At 39.6% G+C, this 17,272-nt stretch overlaps 1 protein-coding gene across 3 annotated transcripts in view; it reads right to left on the minus strand.

Moving 5' to 3' along the window:
- Window positions 1-17,272, minus strand: part of LOC140224062 (uncharacterized) — a 526,468-nt gene that overhangs the window by 334,858 nt on the left and 174,338 nt on the right. Inside the window, exon 1 of one of the 3 annotated variants that reach the window (XM_072297184.1) lies at window positions 1,476-3,041. The exons of the other annotated variants lie outside the window; for them this stretch is intronic. The gene's annotated coding sequence lies outside the window, so the exon portion shown is untranslated. Of the gene's footprint in view, window positions 1-1,475; window positions 3,042-17,272 lie in introns of those variants that run through there. 3 annotated transcript variants of the gene reach the window in all.

The raw sequence follows: 17,272 nt of genomic DNA on the forward strand, positions 1-17,272 counted from the left end.
CCTTCTAGGTGATGTCACCTACCTTCTAGGTGATGTCACCTACCTTCTAGGTGATGTCACCTACCTTCTAGGTGATGTCACCTACCTTCTAGGTGATGTCACCTACCTTCTAGGTGATGTCACCTACCTTCTAGGTGATGTCACCTACCTTCTAGGTGATGTCACCTATTTTTTTGGCGACGTCACCTACTTCTTAGGTGATCAATTTTACCAAGGTTATGCTGTCTGACTCGGAACACCTGCCACGCATTTCCTCCGTCGCAGTGCTCATGATAAATTCTCGGTTTTCCAGGTTTCTTATCAGTGCGTCTAGAGTTTTGCTTTCTTGATTTTGTCTTTTGTTTTTTTTTACATTAAAATTACTTAATTTTGATGTGTTTTTTTCAGGAGATAATTTTCTCTTTTACGGCAGTACAGGTTTTATTAATAATTAACTTTTTTACAACAGCTCACGTGTTCTTCCAAGAGAATCGGTGATTAATCTTTACCCTTTCGCGCCGTTAAATTTGAAAATAGGTGATGTCACCTACCTTCTAGGTGATGTCACCTACCTTCTAGGTGATGTCACCTACCTTTTTGCGCCATTTCACTGTCACGCTAGGATCCGTCCAATTTTCGAAAAAATTGTTTCGCGTTTACTTAGCAATTTTTTCTTTACTCTTCGTTAAAAGACGAATTAAAAGGGGTCTCATTCATAAAAATCGGCCGAATAGAAGGAAGTTACAGTATTCGAAATCCGAAGAAATCAACGCAACTTCTCCATACAAAAAATAAAACGAAGGGAAAAAAAGAAATGTATAAATTACAATTAAATATAATTTACCTCAGAATTTGACAAGGAATTCAATTATATAATGGAGAAAAAATTGGGAGAAATAACAAAAAATTCACCTCTTGCAAGGGGCTTCCTTGTAAGAATTTTGAACTGAAGACAAAGGTTGAATCGCAGCGGTACTCCATACAATACACGGTGTGCCTGAACGAACATTTTTTTTTTGTCAAAATCGAAAATGCTTTATATTTTTTAACTACACTGTCTCTTGAGTCGTTTAAGCAAAAAAAAAATTCCGTCAAGATTCTGGAGAGTAAAGGCGCTTTAAAAGTATTCTGGGGCTATAATAGCTAAATCACCAGTAGTAAATCCCGTTATATTATTAAAACGAAATTAACTCCATGGTCTATTGCCTTAGTTTCTTGAATACGATTATTTTAAGCACTTAAACATTTTTACCACCAATTCTAGCCATGGAGCGATTTCCTGAGAGCCGATAATATCACGAATTTCTCATACAACCTTTCAAAAATGGCTTGCTTTTTGGGCAGCTGATTCGGTCATCGAACCGGGATTTAAATGGAAGCCGATAATAACTCAAAGCTGTGAGAAAAATTTTGAGATGAGTATGGGAGCGGTTTGTAAATAACGAGGAGAGGCGGGCGAAGCGGCTAAAATCCGATCTAATTTTTACCGTTATTACCTGATTTATTTTTTCGTCCTGGTTATCTTAATTGATTCTTCCATTCGAGTAGCGCTGTACATTTCGGAACACCTTATTCCATCTTCAGGCCACACATATTTCACTAGCACTATAATCCGTGCGCGTTCGAGTTTCGAGAATACTTTAAAATGTTAAAAACCGAAAAATAAAAATAAAACTACACGTAGACTAAAATTGACTGAGAACTGCACGAGGCGCGACCGATTCATTGATTTCGTAATCCTTCTTCCTCGGCTCTTGTCCACGGGGCTAAGGAACGTGGCATTATCAGAGGTGTTACTATCGACTCAATTTGGGTGTTGAGGATGTTGCCGGATGTTTTCGCGCGCTCGATTTCCATTTGTTCCAACAAGTTCATTTTTTTGCCCTTTTTACATGTATGGATCACATCAATTTTGCATTTTTTGGATTCATGATTTTGTTCTATGAGATGGTCGCTGAGCGAGGAGTGTCCTGTTTTTTTGAGGCGTGCGTTGGCAAGGTGTTCGTTGGTGCGGGTATTTATAGTACGCCCTGTTTGCCCAATGTAATATTTCCCACATTTGCAGCTGACTTTGTAAATCCCACTGGTATTTAATTTATCTGTATGGTTCTTTTTCGTGTTGATGAGTTGACGTCCTAAATTTTGGTTGTTGTGGTAGGTCACATTAGTGGTTTTGTGTTCTTTCCGGATTATCTTTTCTGCTTGTTCTGATATTCCTTGGCAGAAGGGTATGGCAATCCACTTGTCGTTTTTTGGTATGTTCTTATTGAAGAGTACCTTAGCTTCTTGGCGAGATCGTTGTTTCCTTAGTATTCTCATTATGTCCTCTTTTTTATCAATCCATTTTTATCAACCTTATAATAACATTTATCAAACCTGGTGAAATGGAAAAATCACATAACCTAATTTTTACCGTTATTCTGTTGAATTGATGTTGCCGTAGACTGCTAACTGTGTCCACAAATGGTTTCTGTTCAGCATATCCATGTGTAAGTATTTTAACACGTAGAATCTAATTTTCACGTCAGGGTTTCGACAAATTTCGATTTTTTCGATTTTATACGGAAAATTGATGGTTTTTCGGGATTAAAATTATTATTGTTTCATGATAAATAAATACACCCAAAATGACTATAGCATATTGATTTTTATACATTTGCCCTCCCGAAATTAGTTGGTAAATTCAACGAGTGGGTGCATCGACCTGGTATATCAAGTTTCTGCAATTTTTCATGGCAAATTGGTAGATTTTCGGGATGTAGATTGCTTACTTTCAATTCATGAATGAATAAAGTATGGACATGGTTGAACTTCTTTGCATGGAAATACGTTTGAAATAACAAAATCGAGACACATTTAATGCAATTGCATTTATATCGAGGCAATTTCTTCTCAATAATATAACGGGATGTATAATACCGGTGATTTAGATATTTTAGCCCCAAAATACCTTTAAATCGACTTTATCCTACAGGAGTTCGATAGAACTTTTCCTTTCTTCGCTTAAATTATTACGCAGCACTTTTCTTTAAGAATCTGATAAGATTTTGCTGGGGGCAGATCAAAAAACTAAAACTCGTTCGAATGGCTTTCTACATTCAGAATACACGGTCTCGTCAAAGTGCGTCGTTGAAGTGTTGGATCGTATGAATTCGCTACTAGCCCATTTTGAAATCTCTGTAAATGAAAAATAAAGGGGTTGATATGTGCGAGTTAATGACGCGCCTTATCAACACATTGTGTTGGAGTTCACTGCTTGTTTTTTTTGTGGCACAATGGCACAACTTCTGGAAACTTCCTGTTAAGGTGCCTGTTTCTTGAAAAATTTGCTAAAAAAATATCTGTGCATGTGGTATCCGTCAAGTTGGTAGTATGTATTGCTAGGGAGATTTGCCCCAGTAGGTCGTGAAGCCTGGTTGGGCACTTGTTAGCTTATCAATAAAATGTGATCTTCTTCTTAGACCAGTGTCTCCCTTTTTCACCTTTCCCTTCAAAGGCATCTTCTGCGATATTATAATGGCGACGAGTACGGGATCCGAAGCACGAAGAACTTTCACGAAACCATGAAACGCTGCGCCATTTGTATCACGTTCCAGGTGACCAATTTTTTTTCACCGCTCCCGTCACGGCGCTGCGCTGCTGATAAGGTTAGGCCACTCACTTGTTGCACGTTGAAACGGATTTTCGAATTTCGATCGAATCTACACGTCTCTTGGTAATCTCAATTTCATTACTATTTCTTCACTGAAATGCTTGACGATACTAATGGTTCCACAGGGTCAGAATCGCCCTCCATCCATGATCAAATTTCTCTGTTAACAAATCTCGTTACACAGCTCACGAAACTCCAGTTATCTCAACAGGCTGGATCCTCAAATCGGCCTCCCCGATTCACCTTTGAATCCTATAATCTGAATTCACCTGAATTACTAGATGACTATTTGCATCGGTTTAAACTTCAGTTAGGTCAGTGTAAAGTACCTCAGGAAGAATGGGCAGCCAATCTGCGTATTCACATGGGGGCAGAGCTCAACTCCACTCTCAGAGACCTTGCTTACCCCTCTAAGGTAGATTCACTCTCCTTTGATGTAATTTGTTCCATGCTCATCGATCATTTTGTTAAGAAAAAGAACAAATATACTGAAGCCATCAATTTTCGCAAAGTTTTCCAGAAAGATGGAGAGAAGGTCCATGAATTTGCGGCTCGCCTCAAAGCGGCAGCAAGATTCTGTAAATTCGATGATTTTTTAAATTATTCTCTAATTGTTCAGTTCATCCATGGAGTGCTCGATGATGACATCCGTGACGAGATTATCACTAAACAGCCAGATCAGTTCGAAGAAGCTCTCAAGATCGCTCAAGCCCTTGAAGCATCACAGGAGGCTTCCTCTCATCTGAAACCAAACCAGCCAGCAACCGTTCACAAGTTCTACGATAGCAAACCAAAGGTCAAGAAGAAGCAATCATCAAATTTCCGTTCTAAATCTCAACACCGCTCAAATCAAGGTAACAAGCCAAACTTCTCTAGTGATAAGCAGTCTTCGACTCAGCCAAATCAAAGGAAGTTCATCAATGTCTCTTGTCGCTCTTGCAATGTTGAGCATGAAAGAAGGAATTGTAGGTACAGACGCTCTAGGTGTAATTACTGTAAACATGTTGGTCATTTGCTTGAAGTATGTGGTAAAAAACCCACCAATAACATTAATTTTCAGGAGACGGAGTATCCTGATACAGGTACCCAAGTAGCATGGATTGTAATTTCATTGCAATGGATTGTGAGTTGATTGCAATTTCATTGCAATGGATTGTGAGTTGATTGCAATTTTTGCTTGTTGCCTATACGTTCATTTGAAGGCGCTTAAAAAGTTGCAATTTTATTGCAATAAGTTTGCAAGAAATGTAGATTATGCTTGTTGCCTAACCTTCTTTTTCAAGGTACTATAAAGACTGCAATTTCGGTGCAATCAGGTTGTAACAAATTCACGCCATGTGCCTGGCATCCAATTCTCTAGTTGTTTCAAAGTTTTTTCGACTTAAATGTCTCACCTAACCCATATAGCCCAACATATTTTGAAAATATTGCCACCTTTATCAAAATATTTTCATGGCAATATTGTAATAAAGATATTTTCAAAATATTTTTAAAACATTTTAAAGGAATATTTTGAAAATGTTTACAAAAAATATTTTTAAAATAATTCAAAAATATTGCCTGTAAACATGCATGTTAAAAATATTCCTTCAGAAAGTTTTGAAAATATTTTAAAAATATTTTTTGAAAATATTTTTAAGTTCTCAAGTTAGTATGTGGTGTAATTTACACCGGTGTAAATTTAGTGTGAGTACCTATTACGTGATATCGAAAAAAAATCAGACAAAAAAAATATGAAAAAAAATAAATAACACGAAAAAAAAATAAATAATAGGCAAAAGAAAGAAGCCTGAGAAAAACGGCGTTAATCAAATCTATGATGAATGTTGAGCCACGCACTGACGCAATGCATGCGATAACAGCCTTAACAGGCGTGATTTCAACCCAGCTCATCATCAGCTCCCTGTAGCTCAGTGGAAGAGTGCTCCGCTATGACATTCGCGGGTCGGGTTCAAGCCCACTCAAGGGCGTCCGGTATTTTATGCTGCTAAACGTCGTAGGACATTAGGTAAGCATGGGTTCGAATTATTATAATTTCCCCGGAAAATTTAGGGGTTGAAATTTAAAGGTCGTCAATATTTAAATTTCTTTGCAAAAAAAAAATTGCAACTTTTTTACAATGAGGGGGTCAGATGTTGTAAAATAATTGCAATTTTCTTGCAAGAAAGTTGAAATCATCTGGAAATTTTATTTCATTTAAATTGCAATTTTTTCGTTGCAAAATGCTACTTGGGTATTTCGTACTTTGGAGCGTCTATACATAAGGTTTCTTCCACAGATGAATCCATCCTTAACGCTCCACCACCCCCAACTTTTTTGGAAGTCAAAATTAATGACCAACTCATCAAAATGGAGCTAGACACCGGTGGTGCTTGTTCCGTCATCAACGTCCACACCTTCAAAAAACTGCTGCCAAACACTCTTTTACATCCTACTACTAGGCCATTTTTTAGTTTCACCAAGGAACCTTTTAAGTGTCTGGGGTACGCTAAAGTTAAAGTGCAATTTAAAAACAAAACAAAGTTTTTGAATTTATTTGTTGTAGATTTTCCATGCGACAATATTGTTGGTCGTGAATGGATCGTTCACTTTGCAAAATTCTTGTCCTTTGATAAACTTTACAGCGTAAAGCAAGTTCAAACAAGTAACCCCCACTTAACACCCAATGTTCAACATCGATTGCAAATACTCTTACAGAAACATCATCAAATTTTTGATGAAACTGCTGGGACATTAGAAGGTCCTCCTGAAAAATGGCACTTAGACAAAGATGCAAAACCAGTCTTCGCACGGGCTCGCCCACTTCCCTACACTATGCGCGAGGCTTACGCTCAAAATATTGAGAAAAAGTTACTATCTGGCCACTATAAAAAAGTCACACATTCCAGATGGGCTTCTCCAACTCATGTAGTAGTGAAAAATGGGAAACTAAGAATTACCGGCGACTATAAATCAACCGTCAATCCACAGCTGATAGCAGATGAGTATCCGATTCCCAAAGTAGAAGAAGTTTTTCATGGAATGAAGGATGCCAAAGTTTTTTGTAAATTAGATGTAACTGATGCCTTTATGCATCTCGTTTGTGACGATGAATCGTGTGAATTGATGACCCTGAATACTCCTACTCATGGTCTGATTAGGCCCACCAGGGCACAATATGGGTTAACACCCGTCCCTGCTGTATGGCAGCGTAGGCTCCATTCGCATCTTCAAGACATTGAAGGCGCAACAAATTTTTTTGATGATATTTTGCTCTATGCCAGTTCTGTAGAAGAAATGTTTCTCATTTTAGCCAAGGTTCTGGATCGCCTAGAAAAGATTGGTATCAAACTCAACCGACCCAAATGCCAGTTCTTCCTAGATTCTGTTGAATTTCTGGGCCATAGGATCGATCAGCATGGACTCCACAAACTGGACAAACATGTTAATGCTATAGTAAACGCCGAAAAACCTCAAAACGTTGATGAACTCCGAACATTTCTGGGTAAAGTAACCTACTACCATTCTTTCATACCAGACCTCTCCACAATCACTCATCCTCTCAGAGAAATACTGAAACATAAAATTTTCAGTTGGACTCAAGAAGGCCTTGCTGCTTTCAACAAACTGAAGGAAATTTTGATCTCTGACCAAGTATTGACTCCATATGATCCAAAACTGCCGATTACATTAGCAGTCGATGCCAGTCCCTTCGCTTTAGGCGCAGTTTTATCACACTCCCTACCGGATGAAACGGAGAGACCCATTTCATATGCGAGTAAAGCTTTAAACAACGTGGAGAAACGGTACCCGCAGGTTGATAGAGAAGCTCTTGCTATTGTGTGGGGAGTAAAAAGGTTTTTTGAATACTTGTATGGTCGAAAATTCACCTTGTATACTGACAATAAACCTGTGTCTCATATCTTCGCACCAAATGCTCTCCTTCCAAAATTTACTTTATCTCGTTGTGCAAACTATGCATCCTACCTGTCCAACTTTAATTACGACATCAAATTCAGGCGTTCAACTCAAAATTGCAATGCTGATTATTTGTCTCGTATCCACAGCTTCAGCGTACCTTCCTCATCTTTCGACGATTTTGATATTTTTATTCTCAACCAAATTGAGCTACTTCCTGTAACGTCACAGCTAATTGCAGCAGAAACAAGGAAAGATCCACAACTTTCACCGATTTTGCTAGCAATCCAACAAGGGAAGGACTTAACCTCACTTGGCTACACCGGACGGCAAGCAGAATATACGCAGGCTTGTGATTGCCTTTTTTGGGGTCACCGTTTAGTAATTCCAGCTAAATTGCAAAAAAGAATATTAGAAGAACTGCATCTTGCGCACTCTGGCATTACAAAAATGAAAAGCCTTGCCAGATCAATTGTGTACTGGCCAAACATTGATCAAGATATTGAGCAACTCGCTAAAACCTGTGAGGCGTGTCTCAGTCACAGCAAAGCTCCTCCAAAATTCTCGCATCCATGGGAATACCCAACAGCTCCTTGGGAGAGAATTCACATAGACTACGCAGGTCCAATTTGTGGCAAATATTTGCTCATCGTAGTGGACGCTTACTCCAAATGGTTACAGGTTTTCCCTTCTCAGTCCATGACTAGTGAAGCAACCTGTAAGCTACTCTCAAACACATTCTCCCTGTTCGGTGCTCCGGTCACAGTCGTCTCGGACAACGGTCCTGCTTTTGTCTCAAACCATTTTCAACAATTCCTAAAATCACAAGGAATCCTATTTCACAAAAAAATAGCGCCATACCATCCGGCAACCAACGGACAAGCAGAGCGAGCGGTACAAACCGTCAAGAATTCTTTAAAATACATGGCGGCAACAATCCACACCCTCCAAGACTCCTTAAACACCATTGTCCAACGATATAATAGAACACCTCATCAAGCAACGGGACAACCGCCCTCCTTACTCTTCATCGGCAGAACAACCCGAACTCGGCTTGATGCTATGCATCCGAATCTCAAAGTCATGGTTAATCAACGACAAGACATCAGCTTTCCAAAGAAGCTCCGTTCCTTCAGAATAAATCAAGAGGTTATGTTTCGGTCATACAATAGTCCGAAACCCTGGCTGCGAGGTGTGATTTCTGCAAAACTCGGTGCCTTGCACTACCTGGTCAAATACAAAAACCAAGAACACAAGCGTCACATTGACCAATTACTGTCTTGCGGAATCACTCTTGACCACCCTTCACCGTCTAATTGCAACACTGATGTTCCGAATGCTGCTGATGCAACGACCAGAAAACGGGTAAAATTCTTTCCTGTATCCAACGCAACCTCTAGCCCTCAACCGGAGTCTACTTTTATTCAAACCTCACCACTTGTTCTTTCTGATAGGTCAAACTCAACTCCTTGTACAACTTCACATGATGAAATTTCAAACTCAGCTATTCAATCTTCTCCGAAGAACTCATCCATTCAATCTTCTCCGAAGAACTCATCTATTGAATCTTCTCCGAAGAACTCATCTATTGAATCTTCCCCGAAGAACTCATCTATTCAATCTTCTTCGAGGAACTTATCAATTCAATCTTCTCCGGGAAATTTATCTACTCAACCACAGTCTACTTCTAACCAACCTTCGCAAAAAGGCTCACCGACCCAGTCAACTTCAGATTCTAGCTCTTCACCCGATGTTTCACCACAACATCTCAAGTCACCGATTAGTCAACATGCAGAATCCTCTAGTCAATCTATCAACGTTACTCCTAAAAATGTACCTATATCAAAACCCAACAAAGGTCGAGGCAGAGGTGTTTCTAAAACCACCAAAAAACAATTTTCAGTTAAACCTGGTGTTTCGACTTTTGGTCGCATTGTTAAACCTAAGGAACCATACTCTCCAGAGTAACAAATTGAATTATTGCTCTTTCTCTGTAACACTGTTAAATAATTTTCAGATTTTTATTTTTCTGTCCCATTAGAAAAAAATTTATTAACATAAATTTTTTTTCTTCGCACTCTTGCGGAGATTGTGGTATCCGTCAAGTTGGTAGTATGTATTGCTAGGGAGATTTGCCCTAGTAGGTCGTGAAGCCTGGTTGGGCACTTGTTAGCTTGTCAATAAAATGTGATCTTCTTCTTAGACCAGTGTCTCCCTTTTTCACCTTTCCCTTCAAAGGCATCTTCTGCGATATTATAGTGCATATTTCTGCTTTTGATAACTTATACCTACAAAAGTACATAACGATCCAAAAAGTGGTAAATTTTACCAGTCAGGCATCAAGGGGTGAAATATGGGAGCATAAATAAATAGCGTTAGGTACCTTTGATGACATTTTACATTGGAAACATGATTACTTGGATGGATACGGTGGGGAGCTAGGCGACGGACGATAGGATGGGTTAGAGTAGGTAGGTATTGGTTAGAGAGTGCTCGAACTGCTCTAAGTTCCCGTCGCGCGTCGCGGCCATCTTGCCTGCACATTCGAGGAGGTCTTTGCCTGCAAAAAGTAAACATCGCACATCGTAGGGGGTCTTTGCCTGCAAAAATGCTCAATCGGTCAAGACTAATCACGCAGAAAACATTGCCACGCCAATAACATGTACTGAAGAAAAACACAATCACTTCAGAGCGCATAGGCTGATAGCAAAATTTAAAGCGAATGAACTTTGGTCTGAGCACAGTGAACAGTAGCATGTCGTAGGAAGGGTTGAGGCTCACATTCAGTAACTTTTAGAACTTAACTCATAACTAATAAAGTCCACTTAAAAGACTTCATGTCTGCAAGATGCGACGACTAGCGTTTGTGACACGAGGGAAATATTCCTCCGATCCACTGTTGCGCTTTCCGCTTGTGTACAAATGCACGAAATGGTATTGACATTTGTAGGGGCTGTTTTTTATGAGAATGCAAACAGGGTTGTAATTGCTGCTTCTTTTTGATTCTTTGGCACAAATCTGTAATTCCATTATCGTAAATTACATTTATCGCTTGGGTGAGACACAGCCAGCTAGACATAACCTAACCTCACTCATAATCCTCATCGTTCAATAAGAAGAAATCACTTGAACATTTTAAGAGAAACTAATGAAGTAGATTATGTGGCTCAAACAAAACAAATGGGACGTAATAATATAAGTGTTTAATTAATAATTCGGATCTAAGATGAATTGAACTTTAAAATTAAGTTGCAGTAGTGGTTGGAGGTTGGTGGCGACGAGGGGAATTTCGTCTCCGAAACTCGGACGGACCTGAACAGAATCAACCAATGGCATTAAACCACTACCGGTTTTTTTTTAAATTCAAAAAATTATAGCTAAAATTTTGAAAGTTATTTGCCGATGCTGAATTATCCGAGCATTGAAACCCTATTGAATGTGGTAGAAATGAAATCCTCATATCCTCAAGCATGATCTTTTGTAGGTTCCATTGGAATCGGTCACCATGCAAGCGAGGAATCTGTTGTGAAAGGTGGTCATGACGGGGAGGTCGGGAGTCAGTTTAGTCGTATTTTACGAAATTTATCTTCTAAAACATTTGGAATGTTAAAATAAAGTCAAACGCGCGGCACACACGGTAATATGATGATCCAATAGGTACCTTTTTTACGGGTCTAGGGTTTACCGTTATCGCGGAATCAGAGTAACTTCCTCAGGACCCTGAAATTCTAATTGCCCGCCAAACGGCCCCTCGTAAAGTAAAATTTTCGTCGTTTTGGGTCCTTAACTGCTCATAAATTTTTGAAAACTCAATGGATCTTAATGACACTCTTCCACATTGTAGTCCTAATTGAGATGCGTCCGTCGACACCAAGATCGTAGGAATCCGTGCCGTCGTTTGAGCTGCAGTCCAGTTCAAACCGAATCATTTTTCAAATTAAGGGAGTCAGGTGTGTTTAGACACACCACTGTGTGTCACCACTTAGCTATCAGGACTTTGGTAGGATGTCATTTTTCTCGACCGGGGGTGACTACCGCCACTCTTAAAAGTGTATTTACGATCTAAAGGCAGCACCAAGGTGCTGGCTTACTAAATTTGACAATTCTATGATAAAAAATGGTTTTAAAAGGTCCGCCTATGACCATATTACTTACTAGCGGAAAGGCCGTGACTGAAGTCACGGGTCTAGATGCTTCACCAAAAATTATTAACTCAATAACGGGGACGATATTGTTTAGGGGATGATACCACTATTCGACCACATGGGAGCTTGTTTTGCCTGAGTGAGCGTGCCACCGCTATTCGACCACGGGGAAGCTCCTGTTGCCTACAGTGAAATTGAAGGCGAAATGAAATGACGTTAGGTACTTTAATCTTCTCCAGTTTGGTGAAATGCTATTTTTTAAAAACGTTCCAAGTAACCGTGCAATTTTACGATGAAACAGCTATTCCACTATCTCCACGTTCTTATTTTATTTCAATCTCCCTCTCGCTGCTTTCTTCCTTTTACTTTTCATTTCTGCTCTCTGTTTCCTTCTCCCACTTTCATTATCTTCTTCTCCCCTCTAAATTTATTTTAGCTTATTTTCCCTCACTCTTCTTGTTCTGCACCATTCGTTGTTCTCCTTTTCCTATTCGTGATCATCATCAGCATCAGCATCAGCATCAGCATCATAATCATCATCCTCATCTCTCTCTTTTAATGTTCGTGTGCTTGAACGGGAAGTAAAAAAAAATAAAAAAAGCTTAATGGATAACTTTTAAGAGGAGCAACTACTTTACTGACAAACACGGACCCGATATGACTTAAAAACAAATTAGCAGACAGAGAACGTCTAAAGCACGGGTGATGATACCACTCTTCGACCACGTGGGAGCTTGTGTTGCCTACATTAGTAATTGAAGGCAAACTGTAATTTCACGACGACAATACCGCCATTAAACCACGTAGAAACACGTGTTGCCTACCTTGAAATTTAAGGCGAACTGAAATGGCGTTAATGTATTATTTTCCTGTTTGGTAAACACTTTTTTTTTTTAAATTGGCAATCCACTTGATACGTGTTCAGCGCAATTTATGGTGAGAGGTTAAGAGCGTGAAGGGGGTCTTGATCCAGTAAACAAAAAAATGTAACATAGCCTATAACCTACCAATGTGGGATTGGATTTTTTTTTTACTTAATCTCAATTTTTAAACATTGACACATTTAATTTATTTAGAATTCAATTAATTTAAAATCAAGTTGTCTGGCAAGGATGAGTGTTGCTGAATGAGGTTGAACTTAGATTAATCGGGATAAATGCAGTTTTATGCATTTCAGTCCTTTTGCATCTAGAAAATGGCGGAAACTTGGTAATACGGACGTTTACGATTGGATGCGAATGAAACTCTGGGTCCTGTTGGTTTTTGGTTCGACAAAAAATGACTCTTCCGCATTGCATTTCTGAAATCTTAAATACTTTCAAATGGCAGCATGTGAATCCACCTGTAAACGTCCGTAATACCACCATTTTCCTCGCCATTTTGAAGTTATTCAGAATTTCAAAAAATCGAATGACAGATTCGTCTTTCTCATGCCGAAACGCACCTTGATACTAAGTTTTATGCAAATTCACCGATAAGCAACCTAATGAATTATCTTGCCGCTCAAGGTCGCCATATTATTGACCGCCGTCATTTTGAAAAAGGCAAAAATTTTCCGGAAAAATAATGCCAGAATCGTTTTTTTCGTTCCAAAAAATCTCTGAAAACCAGGTTTCATCCCAATCAATTGACGAACACGGGAATGTACCTAAATTTCCGTTATTTTGAAATTTGACCAGTGGCCAGTTTGTCAAAAATCAAGAGTTTAGCTTGCGGTTTGCGCCAAAAATGTTTATTTTTAATTCTCTTTGAATTGATGTGTCACAAAGGGGATGTTGCCATTTGAAAAAAAGCTAGGGCCCGTAGCCCCTTTCCCGGGAAGGGGGGGGCAAAAAATTTGGGGGGCCCTGAAAGTAGCTTAAATTGATCTTTGAGCCATTCCCGAAGTTTTGTTTCAATATATTAATTCGGTAAAATTTTAGAGGGGGTGGAAGGGACTTTTGGGACACCCTGTATACTTGAAGATAGAATATAGGTGGGTTGAGTGGAAACAAAACGAACACATCAGACGCAACAAACTTATCAAACACAGCAAACTTATCAAACACATCAAACACAACGAACTTATCAAACGCAACAAACGCATTAAACAGAACAGGAAAATCGAACGCAACAAACACATCAAACACAACAAATACAGCAAACTCATCAAACACGACAAACACACCAAACACGACAATCACATCAAACATATGACAAAAACACATCAAACATCAAACACAACAAACATATCAAACACTACAAACGCATTAAACACGATAGGCACATCAAGCACAACAGGCACATCAAACACATCAAACACAACAAACACATCAACCCAAGTAGCATTTTTCAACGGAAAAATCCTGATATTTCGCAATTAAATTACGATTTTTTACGATTTTATCGGCGATAAAATCGCTAGGATCATCAACATCTGAGTGGTTATCCTCGATCTTTTCGCGATTTTATTGCGATTTTATCGGCCCGAAAAAATTGCGATTTTATCCCGATATGATCGAGTGTAATCGCTCAGATGTTGATGATCCTAGCGACTTTATCACCGATAAAATTGCAAAAAAAGGGGTTTACGCTGTTAGCCGATTGCCGTTAGGTTCAGCCGTCAGGTCCTTTGACGAAGACGAGCGTAAAATCCCCGGAGCCTCCACGGGGATTCGAACCCCAGTTGCAGCGGTGATAGGCCAGCACATTGCCATTTGCCGCTAGGCTATGGCCGCTATATGACTAACGAGCGCGAATTGAAGCCTCTTATACATGGATCGGCGCTTCGCAACCTTACAACTTTTGTCATTGCGTTGACTGACACCGAGTTTTCATTGGATGTTTATTTTGTTTTCCTCCTCTGTATTTTATTTCATACCTTGAAATACAGTTGGTAAAATAAGGTTCTATTGGTAATCTCATAATTCGGTCTCGGTAAAATTACCAATAAAAGTGAGATGGTAAAGTTACCAATGGACCTTAGTAAAAACGCCGAGAATTTTTTCTCAGTACGCGGGCGTACCTCCCACCATCCAAACCCCACGCCCAACCTCGTATCGAATCGTTCTTACACCTCCGCTAAAGAACATCTTTCATAAGCGTCATTCATGCGTTATTGGGCGTTGATGAGAAATTTCAATTGTATCTCTACAAAATCTCCTTCGATGATATCGAAATTTTATTGCAATTTAATGAGATGAAATCGCAATATTTATCGCGATATATCGCCGTCGATAATATCGCGATTTTCTATCCGATAATATTGCAATTAATCGACGTCGATCTATACATTCTCCGATTAAATCGCAATTTATCGCGATCACTGCTACTTGGGAAACACATCAAACACAACAAACACATCGAACACAACAAATGCATCAAACACAACAAACGCATTAAACACATTAAAGACATCGAACACAACAAACACAGCAAAAACTTCAAACACGACAAACGTCCCTTTTATCCCGGTTAATATCAATACATCCCGCTTTATCCCCATCTATATCCTATATTACCCATATCTATCCTGATTTATTCTTTCTATCCCGTTTCAAATTGATTATGCCACTTTCCCATCCTGTTTCCTAGCGGACAATATGTATGGACTCAATTTCAGACTTAGGTATTACCGGCCTACTTAGCTGGTTCAAAGTGTATGGACCTAGCACTGTAGCGGAGCCGAGTCGGGGAGTGGGGGGAGCGCTGAGCGTGAGTCGCCGCATACTAGTCTCCGAAGCACTGGACAAAACAGCCTCCAAAAATGGCTTCATCGGCGTACCAGTACATTGCGACTCTATGGCACTCTATGGTCAAAATCTACTTGATGCATCCCATAAGGCTTTTTTGACGAAGCCGGACTATTTGGTTGGGTGTGTTTATTCTGAGGTGAATTGAAAAGAAGAATTTCAGTCGATAAATCAGGATCAGCCTCTAAAATTCTGAGCTGCTCCAATGCAACACTGATGGTATCACAATCGGACAAATGTAAATTCCGCCGAATTCCTGGAGGAAAATGTCTTCCATCGATTTTCGTGAAACTCTGTATCAACGGGTGTTAGCAACGGGAAATTCGAATTTTGGTCAGATTATCAAAATTTCTAAATCCAAGATGGTGGCCGTGGCCTAAAATGCTATCTCGGCTTCTCTTCCATCGATTTTCGTGAAACTGAGTGAAAAAGAAGATGGGGAAGAAGATGTTGTCTTCTCAACTAGGTATGTGGAGCGGGGGCGGCTTGCGGAGCGAGTCGCAAGTTTAACGCAAAGCAAAGAAGCACGGGTCCAGGGGCACTTCCCGGCTAGGCGCGTCAGCTCGCGAAGCGAGCTAATCACGGCTAGTTACCTTACACTGAAAAAAAAGGCTTACTAAAATGAAGTAAACGCGTTGCCTTGGATTTTTTACTAATTCCAAGGCGGATCTACCTTGGAAGAAAGTACCGGTTTTCTCAAAGTAGACACTCAGAATTGTCCTGGGACAAGAAAGTCCTATTTTGTTGAATTAAATCAACGGCGTTTTAAAATAAGCGATCGTGTACTTAAATGAAGGAATCTGTTTCTTGAAATTAGTAAACGGGGACACCGCCCTCAAAGCACCTTCGTTTCCTTTTTTCAACTACCCAGCTTGCTTGAAAGAGAAAAAACACGTTGCATCGAAAGAATAAATCGCTTTCTTAAATTTTGATGAAATTACCTTTCTCCCGATCACTTTTTATCCGGTTTTTAGTTTTAGACGATAGCTAGGTATTTCGATGTTAATCATCATCATCAGGTCACTTCGACTTCGATTTGGTAAACACTAACAGTCACATCTTATATTATTAAAATTTACTAAAATTTACTAAAAAACACTTTTAAAATACTCGTGGGTGCACCCGTCGCCGCGAACGCGTTCTTATCACCGGTGTTCCGGCTGTTGCGTCATCGAGACGCAACGGTGATAAGAACGCGTTCGCGGCGACGGGTGCACCCACGAGTACTTTAAAAGTGCTTTTTAGAAAATTTTAGTAAATTTTAATAAAATAAGATGTGACTGTTAGTGTTTAGGTACCAAATCGAAGTCGAAGTGACCTGATGATGATGATTAACATCGAAATAGCTATATCGTCTAAAACCCGGATAAAAAGTGATCGGGAGAAAGGTAATTTCATCAAACATATTGCAGCCCGTTTTCTTAAAATTAGTAAACGGGGCGAAAGCCTTCTGCGATCGTCTGTTGCCTCTTTCCAAGTCATTAGCTTGCTTGATCGAATAAAACACGGTGCGTCGAAAGAAGAAATCAATATCTTTGAAATTAGTAAACGGGCTGACTGCTGAGCGCCTTTTGAGGGGGAAAACCAATTAGCACTACGCTCGTTGCCTGATTCCAAGTAACAACTCGCTTGATGAAAGATAACAAGTTGCGTCGAAAGAAGAAACTAGGTTCCTTATAATTAGAAAACGGCCGGTGGTGACGCCTCCTATGAGGACGATGCATGCAATGGATATGTTGCAGGTTTGAGGAATTTGCGATTTGACTACTGATTCTTATGTGAAAGTTCTCGAGAAACACTATGGTGCCTCTAGTTTTCTCTGAAATTAACTCCCAAGCTCAAAAAAGCTCTCAAGTTGAGGCCGAAAT

The sequence above is a fragment of the Bemisia tabaci genome, chromosome 2, assembly GCF_918797505.1.
Source record: "Bemisia tabaci chromosome 2, PGI_BMITA_v3".
NCBI classification, from domain to species: domain Eukaryota; kingdom Metazoa; phylum Arthropoda; class Insecta; order Hemiptera; family Aleyrodidae; genus Bemisia; species Bemisia tabaci.